This window comes from Capricornis sumatraensis, chromosome 21 (assembly GCF_032405125.1).
Source record: "Capricornis sumatraensis isolate serow.1 chromosome 21, serow.2, whole genome shotgun sequence".
Taxonomy (NCBI): Eukaryota; Metazoa; Chordata; class Mammalia; order Artiodactyla; family Bovidae; genus Capricornis; species Capricornis sumatraensis.
The window spans coordinates 53326596-53340201 of record NC_091089.1 but is presented as its reverse complement, the minus strand read 5'-3'; the positions used below and the strand labels follow the sequence as shown (position 1 = coordinate 53340201).

The window sequence follows — 13606 nt, the reverse complement described above, 5'->3', positions numbered from 1 at the left end:
TATGCCTCTTAAACCCAGACCACATTATGATGAAATAGTGAAGGAAATGGAAAGAGAATGAAAGCTTGGGAAGGACAGTGTATGAAAGGAGAAAAGAGAGGGTAGGCAAATTCTCCTACTTTATACTTGTGTTTCGGGCCCAAGCCAATGAGAGTATGAAGGGGAAAGATGAAGAGATGGAAAGCATCATGGCATTTTAGAGATGGTAGATATTAGCTAGCCCAGGACCTGTCAGCTTCAGCACTATTGACATTTGGGGCTGGATAGTTGTTCAGTGAGGAGGGAAGAGGCCTCTCCTGGGCCCTGGAGGCCAGCATCCCTGGCCCCTACTCAGTAGATGCCAGTAGCATCTGTCCTCAGACATTGCCAAATGTCCACTGAAGGGAAAAATGACCCTTGATGAGGACAACTGAGCTACTCTCACCTCTCCGTTTTACAGATGAGGAAACTGAGCCCCACACTGGGAAGACGTTTGCCCAAGGATGTGCAGAGTCAAGACAAGAATCTAGATTGTCCCCAAAGGTCGGATCATTCTATTTAAGAGGCCATGTTTATAGACAAAGATTTCTGCTATGTATAAACCTAACTCTAGAAAAAGCTGTATATTGTCAGCCTGCTTATTTAACTTCTATGCAGAGTATATCATCCAAAATGCCAGGCTGGATGAATCACAAGCTGGAATCAAGATTGCCAGGATAAATATCACCTACTTCAGATATGCAGATGATACCACTCTAATGGCAGAAAGTAAAGAGGAACTAAAGAGCCTCTTGATGAGGGTGAAAGAGGAGAGTGAAACTGCTGGATTGAAATTCAACATTCAGAAGACTAAGATCACGGCATCTGGTCCTATCACGTCACGGCAAATAGATGGGGAAAAAAATGGAAACAGTGTCAGATTTTTTTTTCCCCCTTGGGCTCCCAAATCACTGGACAGTGTCTATAGTCATGGGGGTCAGAAAGAGTCAGACATGAGTTAGTGACTGAACAACAGCTCTAATGAAAAATAGTTTAAAAAATAATAATCATGCAACATTGAGAACACATCAGGGGTAAAGAGAATCATCCTTATATGTGAGTGGGTACTAGGCCAATCTGCTCAAAAAGTTTTTACATTGGTGCGGGCACCATGAACCACCCACAGGTGCAGGAAAGTGTGTTGAGACAAAATATCTGGTTTAATTTTATTTGTATAAGACTCAGGAAAAAGTCTAGTTTAGAATACAAGTCAAGGAATATTACTCAGCCTTTTAAAAGAAGGAAGTGTGTGACATTGTATAACACAATAAACCTTATAGACAGTATGCTAAGCAAAATAAGGCAATCACAGAAAAGCAAATTCTGAATGAATTCCCTGGATAAGAAGTATCTAAACTGATAGAAACGGAGAGTAGAATGTGATTTCCAGAGGCTGGGGGAAAGAGAGGGCATAGGAGTTGCTATACAATGAATAGAGTTACAATCATGTCAGATGAAACAGTTCTGGAAATTCAAGTGCAATAAGAGCTAACAATACTGTACTATTCACTTCAACAGTAGTTAATAGGATATAGTTTATGTTTTGTGTCTTTCCACAATTAAAAACACACACACAAATCGAGGACTGTTACTATTCTATCTCCCTGTTTCTTTCAGAGTAGGCTCCTATCAGGAAAAGTTTCTTGTGTTTGATGGATGACAACCTGGGTAATGCTGGTCCCAAATCCCAGCCCTCATTTAGAAAGCTCGAGTAACCACAAAGTTGCAGAACACAAAACGACTTTTAAATCCAGCGCTAATTATCACCAAAGACCCATATTTCCAAGTACCAGGGCAAAACTCACTTCTTAAATACAGCTGTATTTTTATAAACGGCACAGAAAGTTAATGCCTGGAGATCATACTGGTCAAATCCTTCTCTTTAGAGCTAAGGGCCCTACGGCGATACCAAGAAGTTGCAGTTTTGCCCAAGGTCACCCAGCCTGTTAGTGATAAAACCCTGCACACAAACCCAGACTCCCGTGCCCTCATCCAAGAACTCTACTTTACCAAACTGCTCTCCTTCTACTCTGAGGACCCCAAATATACCCCCTCCATTAACATGAGATGCTTATTCCAGGGAGGAATAAATGTGAGACCTTGAAAAGGAAACCATGGAGGAATGTCAAAGAAGAGAGATGTGATGAAAAATAAATGAAAACTGAAAAAAAGAAAAAAAATTCAGAAGGCTAGAAAAGAAAAATCCCAGAGAATGAGAAACGGTCCCCAAAAAGACCTTCACAAAGATAAGCTGCTGGTTATTCTTGGTGCCCTGAGGAGTGTCTGAACTGCTGCCAGAATTGCTTCTAACCTAAATGGAGAATAAAAACTATTTTCCTTATCTATTGAGAGTAAAAGCAAATTGCATGTTAGGAAGCACTGGTTTGGATGAGGTGAGTTGAAGTTTTAAGAAATAGAGTGTTATTAGCGAACCCTAGCCAACCCGGGGCACTCGAGAAATGCTGATTTTTGAAAAGAATATCTAGATTTTAACACTCCATATTGGAGTCATTCTGCACGAGGAGTTCATTATTTGCATCTGCTTCTAAATAAATGTCTTCCTCTCTCCTGCCTTCTCCCGCAGGTACGCATTCACACTATGCTTCTTGTAGCTTTGTGCTTTCACATGCACACACACACACTGATTCTTAACTCCCCCTTTTCCCTCCTTCCCCTTCATTTACCCTTCAAACTGAAACAGACAGTAGAAAAACCCTGTGCCCACCCTCACATCTATTTACTTACGCGGTGTATATATCAGTTAATGCGGCTTTTGGCTACAGGGAAGCGCAAACCCAAATAAAAGGAGCTTTGAACAATAAGTACACTTATTTTCCCCATAACAAGGAGTCCCAAGGTAGCACCACACAGAGCTCAATAAACGTTTGTTGATTTGAGTTACCCCGCAGCACGTACTCTGCAGAGAATTAATAACTCACATGTACCGTGGTCCCAGGGGCTTGTCACCCAGCAGGGAAAACTATGTCCCCAACCCTAAAACAAGGTAGCCTGACACACAGCAAAGGATTGGTGTGGACGGTACACACTCCTGCAAGCGCTGAAAGGGAGGAGAGCCCTAAGACCCCAGAGAATGGACAAGGCTGCCTCACAGGGGACAGGAGCACAGGTGAGGTTTCTAAGGATGGAAAGGATTTTGGTAAGTGATTTTGACATGAAGAAGCACTCAAGGTGGAGCAAATCATTGGAAGCAGCAGAGAAAGTGAGTTTTGGGAAGCGTGTGGGTAATTGTGATCGGAGTAAAGAGTTTGTTCCTCCAGACTTAAAGGTGACAGATGGTAACGTGCACTTCCGAACATGAAGACTAGGGTCAAAACAAGTGAGAATGCCTCAGTTCAGTTCAGTCGCTCAGTCGTGTCCAGCTCTTTGTGAACCAATGAACTGCAGCACGCCAGGCCTCCCAGTCCATCACCAACTCCCAGAGCCTGCTCAAACTCATGTCCATTGAGTCTGTGATGCCATCCAACCATCTCATCCTCTGTCATCCCCTTCTCCTCCTCTCTTCAATCTTTCCCAGCATCAGGATCTTTTTTAATGAGTCATTTCTTCACATCAGATGGCCAAAGTATTGGAGTTTCAGCTTCAGCATTAGTCCTTCCAGTGAATATTCAGGACTGACTTCCTTTAGGATTGACTGGTTGTATCTCTTTGCAGTCCAAGGAACTCTCAAGGGTCTTCTCCAACACCACAGTGCAAAAGTATCAGTTCTTCTGTGCTCAGCTTTCTTTATGGTCCAACTCTCACATCCATACATGACTACTGAAAAAACCATAGCTTTGACTAGACAGACTTTTGTTGACAAAGTCCTGTGGAATTTCAAAGGCCATACCCTCAAATGAGGGCTTTCCTGATAGCTCAGTTGGTAAAGAATCCACCTGCAATGCAGGAGACCCCAGTTCGATTCCTGAGTTGGGAAGATGGGCTGGAGAAGGGATAAGCTACCCACTCCGGTATTTTTGTGGTTCCCTTGTGGCTCAGCTGGTAAAGAATCCTCCTGCAATGCAGGAGACCTGGGTTTGATCCCTGAATCGGGAAGATCCCCTAGAGAAGGGAACAGCTACCCACTCCAGTATTCTGGCCTGGAGAATTCCATGGACTGTATAGTCCATGGGGTCGCAAAGAGTTGGACACAAGTGAGCAACTTTCACTTTCACTTTCCCCTCAAGTGGTCCAAGGAGGCCCAGTTGAGTGGACAGGCAGAATACCTCCAAGAGGAAGTTGAATTCCTTATGGTGGAGACCCTGGCTCCATCAAATCTGAATTGCTAGGTTAAAAGATCAGGTTGAAGTGTACACTTTTGGGGACTCCTGAGGGAATCAACCTGAAAACATTTAACTGTGTTGTTCAAGAATAACCAGTGTACACATACTTGGCAAAGAGTTGGGAACTAGATTATAGGCCTAGTTTTTCCATTAACTGGCTGCAGCTCCTGAGGTCACTCCCCGCTCCCATCCCCAGCCTCAGTTTCCTCTTCTCTAGAACAGGATCACAGGACTAAAGGCACTCTGCACCCCTCCCTCCTCCAACAATCCAAGAATGGCTCTGTGTATGGATGTTTATCGAGGCAAATGCGGTCCACAGGCCTCACAAGCAGGGAAGCAGGGCGACTGGGGCTGCATCATTCCCCTGACTGTCACCAGCTGAGTGGTGCTGCAGTTTTTCTCCCAAACATCTGCTGCATCATTAGTAATGTCTATCCTTCCTACCACAATGGGGTTTATTATCATTAATGGTAATTATTGTTGTTGAAGAGCCAGAGAACTTTCATCTCATCCCGATATTTTGTTTCTGCCTCACATCAGATCTCTTCTTCCTAACACATTTCTATTTTCTTTTTTTTTAGAAAGTAGAAGAAAGGGCATGATTGCTGGTAGGGATATTTGGGTACTTAGTTCAATTCCGCATGATATTAGATAAGTCCCTTCCCCCTCTAGCTTCAGAGTGAGTAGAATAGATCTAATGAAGTCTGTGCTTTTTAACCATGAGTGAACCTCAAAATGATTATGAGGCTCTTTCAAAAGGCAGATCCACGAACCCCAGGCCAGACCTGGAGGATTTGTATGTCCAGGGGTGGATCTAGCAATGTATATTTTGAAAACTTCACCCAGGAATTCTAATAGGCTTTCTAAATTATTGATTTGGTCAACAGATACTTGTTTATAGCCCACCAAATAAATAGTAGGACTATTTGTTAATAAATTAGAGCTAATGCTGAAATGTCTAAAGCATACAGAGACAGAAGATTTAATTTCTGTCTTTAAGGAGTCCAGCAAATGGTGAGGAAAGACAAGCATGAAAACAGACACAGAGTAAAGAGGACCAGACTTCAAAGATGGAGCGCTGATGTCACAGGAGCATACGTGAGGGACTCCAAGTCGGACTGAGGTGATAGGAAGTCTCTCCTGAGGAGGTAGCCTTGAATTAAGCTTTAAAGGACAATCAGAAGTTCGAGGAGGTGGGGACTTCCCTGGTGGTCCAGCAGTTAAAACTCCTCGCTGCCAATACAGGGGGGCATGGGTTCAGGGGCACAGGTTCGATCCCTGGTCAGGGGAGCTGAGGTCCTACACACCACACAGCGTGGCCAAAAGAAATTTTTAAAAAATAAATAAATAAGAGGTTCAGGTAGGTGGGGAGAGCAGTGCTATAGGAAAAATCCAGAGTTCATAATAGTAGTTCTTACAAGTGAGGTACAGAGACTGAGTGGGAGGCAAACGAGGGAATAAAAGCTACAGAAACGCCCCACTTCTAACACTCCTAGCATCTGTATATGCAGACACTGCCACCCCCATCTCCTCTTGACCTGCAACGTCAGCCCGGGGGAATCACAAACCAGACTGGCTGCAGGTCTGGGGTGAGAATTTGGGGAAGGAGGAGAAATTACTAAGGGAAGAACCAGATGAATGCAGATGGGATGGTACTGTGAGCTCTTGCTGAAAATATATGAAGTTCCCCTAGAGAACCAGTAACTGCAAAGGAAAGAGGACTGGGCTTCACAGCCAGATCTGGTATCTTCCCCACCAGCCTCCCGACTCACCCCTCAGGCTGCACTTGACCTTGGCATGAAGTCTCCTCCCAGCCCCTTCTCCCTCAAGGCTGACCCCAGAAGGGCAGCCTGACCTCAGATCTCTTGACAGGCACGCTGTGTGCAGGGATGGGGGCCAGTCCCACAGTTTACCTACATCCCATGAGGGTGGTGTTTCTTGGAACCCTTTGGAGCTGGATCTGTTTAGGCTGCGTTGAGTGATTCCCACCCCCTCCTCACCCAGAGGAACAAACTGATTTCCTCCTGGTTCATAGGTCTGCCCTCTGTGGTGACCTAGGTCTGTGGGTTGGTTACATTGGCTTCCATTGTTGAACACAGCTTCAAAATCCTACTGCTCTGTGGCTAATGCTCTGTCTGACCAGCCCCATCCAGCACTCAGGCCCCTCAAAGTGAAGGCTCTCCTATCTTATCACAGGCAGCCTAGAGCAATGGTTAGATGTTTTGGAGTGTCAACTAAGATAAACTTCTTAGAGTCAGTTTACAGTCTCCTTGTCTCTCCAAAATTAAAAAAAGAATTTAGAGGAAACATATTTCCTGTGGGCCAACATTCATCTCTTTCAGAGCTTCAAACACTCATTAGACACCACTGCTTTCCAGGTAGCCAGTGTAAAGATGCTTAAGATCAGAGCAAATACAGAGAAATGAAAATAAGCCCACCACAACTAAACTTGCTGTGATCAGTGTCCACAGCCCTTGGGTTACAACCTGCAGAGGAAGGCAGTAGTACCCTTTGTGGTCTACACTCTGGCTCTCTTGGAAGAAAGACTTTATTCTAGGAAGAAAATCTATACAAGTTGCATAGGGTGAGAGTGAAAGTGTTAGCCTCTCAGTCATGTCCAGCTCTTTTTGCAATCACATGGACTGTAGACCGCCAGGCCCCTCTGCCCATGGAATTTTCCAGGAAAGAATACTGGAGTGGATTGCCATTCCCTTCTCCAGGGGATCTTCCCGATTCAAGGATTGAACCTGGGTCTTCAATGGCAGGCAGATTCTTTACCGCCTGAGCCAACCAGGGAAGACTTGCATAAGGTAGACCAGTACTTCTCACCTGGAAGGGATCTTGACCCGATCCTATGGGATATTTGGCAATGTCCGAAAATATTTTTTGATTGTCACAGCTAGAGAGGGGATTCTACTGATATGGGTTGGGGGTGCTGTAAAACATTCTACAATACACAGGAACCACTGCCCCCTACAGCAAAGAATTATCTGGTCCAAAATGTCAATAAGGCCAAGACTGAGAGCCTGGGCTAGACTGTGTAAGGAAAAGATGCGTTCTCTTCCCTCTGTGGCTGGAAGTTGGTACCCCTGCTAACCTGCTCTCATGAAGACTGACAACAGTCTCCCTCTCCTTTCGCAAGTCCAGAGACCAGCAAGTCCAGTCCCATCATTTACAGATGAGAAAACATGAGGCTCTGAGAGCAAAGTGATTTCCCTGAAGAACTCAAGTGAGCAGAGTAGAAGCTGGCTATCGAGCCCCCAAGGTCACTGCTCCCACCAGCCCCCAAGGTCACTGCTCCCACCTTGCGTCCATCCGCTAGACCCAGCTCCTCCACAGCACCTCATTTCCAGCCAGACTGTTGGTGCCACAAGTTACAAAATAAAGCTTCTATGGGAAAGGACTTTTTTGTCTCCAAAAATCTTGGATCTTTCAAGGGTGTGTGTGTGTGTGTGTGTGTGTGTGTGTGTGTGTGTGTGTGTTTGTCTGAGAAGGGCACTGGGAAAGAAGGGTTTGAATCCAGCTTTTTGGAATGAGCCAGTGAAGTAGCAGCTGCCCAAGGCAGTGGCACTGAGAGCAGATGGACAATTAAGAGACTGTGTTGGATGGACCTAGAGGTTAACATACAAAGTCAGCCACATCCAGCGGAGAAAGACCAACACATGGTATCACTTACGTGAGAAATCTTAAAATACAAATCAACTTATTTACAAAACAAAAACAGACTCACAGACATAGGAAACAAACTTATGGTCACCAAAGGGAAAAGGCAAGGAGGAGGGGTAAATTAGGATTATGGGATTAACAGAAACACACTACTATATATAAAATAGATAAACAAGGACCTACCATATAGCAGAAGCAACTACATTCAATATCTTGTAATAACCTACGATGGAAAAGAATCTGAAGTTGTACACCTGAAACCACCACAGTGTTATAAATCAACAATAGTTCAATAAAAATAAAATGAAATGAAAAAAAAAAGGAAAGAAAGGAAACAGTGATACTAAGAGACCAAAGACAGAAATACAAGCAAAAGTTAATTCAACTTTAACAGACTGTTTGGTCCATTGTCCAGGCAAGACCGTGGAACAAGGCTTGGAGGAAGGGGCAGGTTATGTTAAGGGAGGGTCTGATGGAGCCATGGTTAAGGCCCAGGATATCTGTATGTGTAGCTGGCCTTTCAGAATGTTCATCACAGAGTGAGCCTCTTCTGCACTGCAAGGTTCAGAGACCCTTAAACAATGATTTAGGGGCAGCCCCTGACTTGATAGAACCTTTGGAGGTGAGGAGGCCTTTGGGGACCACATGGTATAAGCGACGTACCTATGCATGGATCTGATGCCCTGGGTTGCCTGACAGACGCCAGATTGATTGCAAGGAGAATAAAGAGGCTCCTGAGAGAATAATCCCCGGTGAGGGAGTGAGGCGTCTGGGAAGGAGGGGCACGCCAGCCCAGGCACGAGAGGGAGTGAGTGCAGAATGGAGTGATGGGTTCTCTACGATGGGACACGCTTCCCCATCCTTCTCCACTCCCTCCTCAACCTTCGACCCCAGCACGTAGGTGCCTTGGGAAGAGGAAGTCTGAAGGGTAAACCTCAAGACCTGAGTCATTCTGGGCTACAGTCCCTGTGCTAGGGGCCCGTGCAGTGGTTTCTCCCCTCCCACTCATCCCCCTGAAAATAGATCAGGCCAGTTTGCAGAGGAAGACATTTTTTAATAGACTGAGAGAGAGAAAGGTGTACATGAACTGGAGAGACACGGTGGCAAGCCCCAGAAAGCAATCATGAGCAAACCCCAGAAGTCAAGGTCTGGTTAGCACCACCCCTGGGGCAATGGACAGCATGAACTTTAGAGCAAAGGAGGGACAGAGTTCTCACTCCTCCAGCGCCCTCCTCAATCTTCCTCCATCTCCACCTGTTGCCCTTGAGGAGTTTATGTACCTTCTCTGAGCTTCAGTTTCCTCCTCCTTAAAATAGAGTTCTTGTAAAGACTTAAAGGGGGCTTCCCTGGTAGCTCAAGGGGTACAGAATCCGCTTGTAATGCAGGAAATGTGGGTTCGATGCCTGGGTCAGGAAGATCTTCAGGCAAAGGGAATGGCAAGCTCATTCCAGTATTCTTGCCTGGAGAATTTCATGGACAGAGGAGCCTAGAGGGCTACAGTCCTGGGGTCGCAAAGAGTCAGATAGGACTGAGTCATACACACACACACACACACACACACACACACACACACACACACACACACTTAGAGAATTCCTGCAAAACACTTAACACTCAGCACAATTGCTATAGACTAAATATATGTGTCCATCCCAACCCTGTCTACCACCCAAATTCACATGTTGAAACATAATCCCCAATGAGCTGGTATTAGGAGAAGACTTTGGAGGAGAATAGGTAATAAGGATGGAGCCCTCATACTTGGGATTAGTGACTTCATAAAGGGTCCTGGTGGCTCAGACAGTCAAGAATCTGCCTGCAATGCAGCAGACCAGGGTTTGATCCCTGGATTGGGAGGATCCCCTGGAGACGGGAACAGCAACCCACTCCAGTATTCTTGCCTGGAGAATCCTGTGGACAGAGGAGCCTGGCAGACTATAGTTCATGGGCTCACAAAGAGACTTCAGAGAGCTCCTTTACCCTTTCTGCCGTGTGAGGACTCAAGGGAAAGACAGCCATCTATGAACCAGGAAATGGGCCCTTGGCAGATCCCAAATCAGTTGGGACCTGATCTTGGATTTTTCCAGCTTCTAGAATTGTGAGAAATAAACTTTGGTCATTTATAAGCTACCTGGTCTATGGTATTTTGTTATAGCAGGGACTGACCAAGACAACAGTGCTGGGTAGATACAGCATATTCTCAAAGAAGGGATAGAGGTCATCACTACGGGGAGCTATTCAGAGCATCAGTTGCATTGAGAGTAGGTGACTGGAGTCAGGCTAGGAAAGAATGGACTCCAGATGGGCCTGGATGACAACAGGCAGCCAAGAAAGTCAGAGGTAAAGGTTGGGTCAGTGCAGCAGAGGCCAGGACTGGGCTGCGACTGTGGTGTCCACAGATCGGCCGTCTGAGGCAGGTGATGCTAGTGAGGGAGAAGGGACTGCCTCAGCAGAGGATGGTAGAAAGGCCAGGGGAGGCCAAGATACCCTCTGTGCAGGGAGAGCTCTTTCAGAGCCACAGGAAGAGGGAACGTGTGGCCCATCGGCTCAGTAAACATCATCAGGAGGAAGGAAAGCTAAGGTCCAGCCCAACAGGAGGAAGCTACTGACTCAGCTGACCTATGGACAAACTGGATCTTGCCAAGGATTCACAAGACTGGGGAGCATTAAGAATGCGAATTTTTTTTACAAAGGTTTTTTTGTAAATTATTTATTTGGCTGCACCGGGCCTTAGTTGTGGCAAGCAGGATCTTTGATCTTTGTTGTAGCATGAAGGATTTTTAGTTGTGGCATGCGAACTCTTTATTGTGGCCTGTGGGAACTAGGTCCCCCCTGAAAGAGCTCTCCCTGCACAGAGGGTATCTTGGCCTCCCCTGGCCTTTCTACCATCCTCTGCTGAGGCAGTCCCTTCTCCCTCACTAGCATCACCTGCCTCAGACGGCCGATCTGTGGACACCACAGTCGCAGCCCAGTCCTGGCCTCTGCTGCACTAACCCAACCTCAGGAATCAAACCTGAGCCCCCTGCAGTGGGAACTCGGAGTCTTAGCCACTGAATCACCAGGAAAGTCCAAGAATGTCATAAATGTCTTAAAATGTCTCTTGAACATATGAAAAGATGTTCAGTCACACTAAAAAGAAAAGTTCAACAAACTATGATTTCTCTATCAGAAGGACAAAAAATAAGTTTAAACATGAGAACCACCCTGTACACTGTGGGAAGTTAATCTGATTATATCTCTATGGAAGATTGTTTGCACTATCTATCAAAAATACAAATGCACACACCCTTGGACCCAGAAATTCTTTTTTTAGGAATGTATTCTCTAGTGGTACTTGTTGCTGCTGCTGCTAAGTCGCTTCAGTTGTGTCCGACCCTGTGCGACCCCATAGGTGGCAGCCCACCAGGCTCCCCCATCCCTGGGATTTTCCAGGCAAGAACACTGGAGTGGGTTGCCATTTCCTTCTCTAATGCGTGAAAGTGAAAAGGGAAAGTGAAGTCACTCAGTCATGTCCAACTCTTAGCAACCCCATGGACTGCAGCCCACCAGGCTCCTCCGTCCATGGGATTTTCCAGGCAAGAGTACTGGAGTGGGGTGCCATTGCCTTCTCCAGTGGTACTTGTTACATATGTGTAAAATGATCTACACAGAAAGTTGTTCACTGGTTTCTCAGAAATAATTGTTTAAACAAGAAAACTAAATTTTGAGTAAGTAAGTGACAGCCGTTAAAATAGAGACACTTGGTACCCTTTGACCATCACCTTCCCCGTTTCCTCCTGCACCAAGCCCCTGGTGATGACCGCTCTGCTCTGCTTCTGTGAGTTTAACTTCCTCGTATTCCACCCATAAGTGAGATCATGCATATTTGTCTTTCCGTGTTTGGCTTATTTCACTTAGCATAACATCCTCCAGGTTCATCCATGCTGTCACAGATGGTGAGATGTCCTTCCTTCTTTAGGTTCTGTGTAATTCTTGACGAAAAAAGTCATTTTAAAGGCTTTGCTCCTTTTTTATGAAGAAGGAAATGGCAACCCACTCCAATATCCTTGCCTGGAGAATTCCATGGATAGAAGAGCCTGCAAGGCTAGAGTCCATGGTGTTGCAAAGAGTCAGACACGACTGAGAGACTATCATTCACTTACTCACTCTTTTTTTAACCGAATACATTTGTCTTTTTATTTTCCTTAATACCCTTTCCTTCTTCCTTGCATTGCTGTCCACCCAGATCAAGTTTTTGATTTGCAGAGACTGTAGAATTCTGTGGTTAATATGCTCTGTGGGAGAGGAAAATACTGGTGAGACACAGCAGATACCACAGGGAAGCAGTAACCAAGATTCAAAAGACTTCCTTGGTGGTCCAGTGGTTAAGAAGACTCCATGTTTTCACTGTCTAAGAGGGAGGTTCAATCCGTGGTCAGGGAACTAAGGTCCTCCAAGCCGTGGGACATGGTCAAATAAGATTTTAAAAAATACAATCTACAGAGCATCTCTAGAGAGGCGCCAGAGTAGGGGTAGGGGAAAACCCAACCCAACCCTGACTCGGAATCGCAGAGTGAAGAAACACAACAGCAAATCATCAGGGAGACATTCCATTTGATATCTAAAAGAGTTGGAAATGTTTGCAATTTCCTAGAAGGAGGATTATTAATCAGAGGATCTGACAACAAACTGATTTATAGACATTATGCAACATTATATTTTGTCTTCTGTGTGGATTCTTCAGAAAGTGAACTTGGCATTTTAGATCTAATTCAAGTATTTGCGGAAACATTAGACAAGTGTTTTGAAAACGTCTGTGAACTGGATTTAACTTTCCATGGAGACAAGGTTCACAATACTCTTGCAGAAATAGTGATGGGAGAATGGTATTGGAGACCGACATGAATGAGATTGTTACACAAATTGATGCATAAAATAAACTGGAGAAGTCTGAGGCTGGCTTAGCAGGAGCTCCAGCCCGTGCTGTATCAGCTGTAAAGAATATGAATCTTCCTGAGATCCCAAGAAATATTGACATTGGTGACATCAGTATAAAAGTGCCAAACCTGCCCTCTTTTAAATAAAAAACTAAAAAGGCCACTCACAGGTAAAATCCAGGGGAAAAAAATCATCCAAGTTTACCATGCAGTTGTTTACCAAAAATAGAGGAGGAGAGTCTTAACTTTTACTCTTGGATTTAAGTCAAGGTACTGTATAGACGTAATGTAAAATCAGTATGGAAGTTCAATGTTGCTTTTCTTGCTCAGTGGTTTTGAAGAAATTAAGTAGTTCCAGTGTGATTTTTTTTTTCTTTATTTTCTAAACTGCATTCCTGTGGCCACCTGAGGCATGCCTCTATGTATTGGCTATTACAGTATTTCGAAAAGTGTTCAGGACATTTCTTTAAATTGTATACAACTTAAAATGCTGGTGTTCTGTATGGGTCACAAGTGCAGCACTCCTTAATAATGTCTGTTACTTGTCACAATAATTGTTATTTAAAGAATGAAGTATGTATTGCATGAAAACATTATGACCTTTTTCTCTTAGTTTAAATAAACTCCAAGGTAACTGGACTTATTAAGCAAAAAAAAAAAGAAAATACAATCTACAGAATGCCAGCACCTCAGGCATGCTGGCGCACACAGTGGGAAAGGAAAGGA

At 44.8% G+C, this 13606-nt stretch overlaps 1 pseudogene; it reads left to right on the top strand.

Moving 5' to 3' along the window:
* Window positions 1–3160: 3160 nt before the first annotated feature.
* LOC138097490 (AP-3 complex subunit sigma-1-like) lies at window positions 3161–13027 on the top strand (annotated as a pseudogene).
* The last annotated feature ends 579 nt before the right edge of the window (window positions 13028–13606 follow it).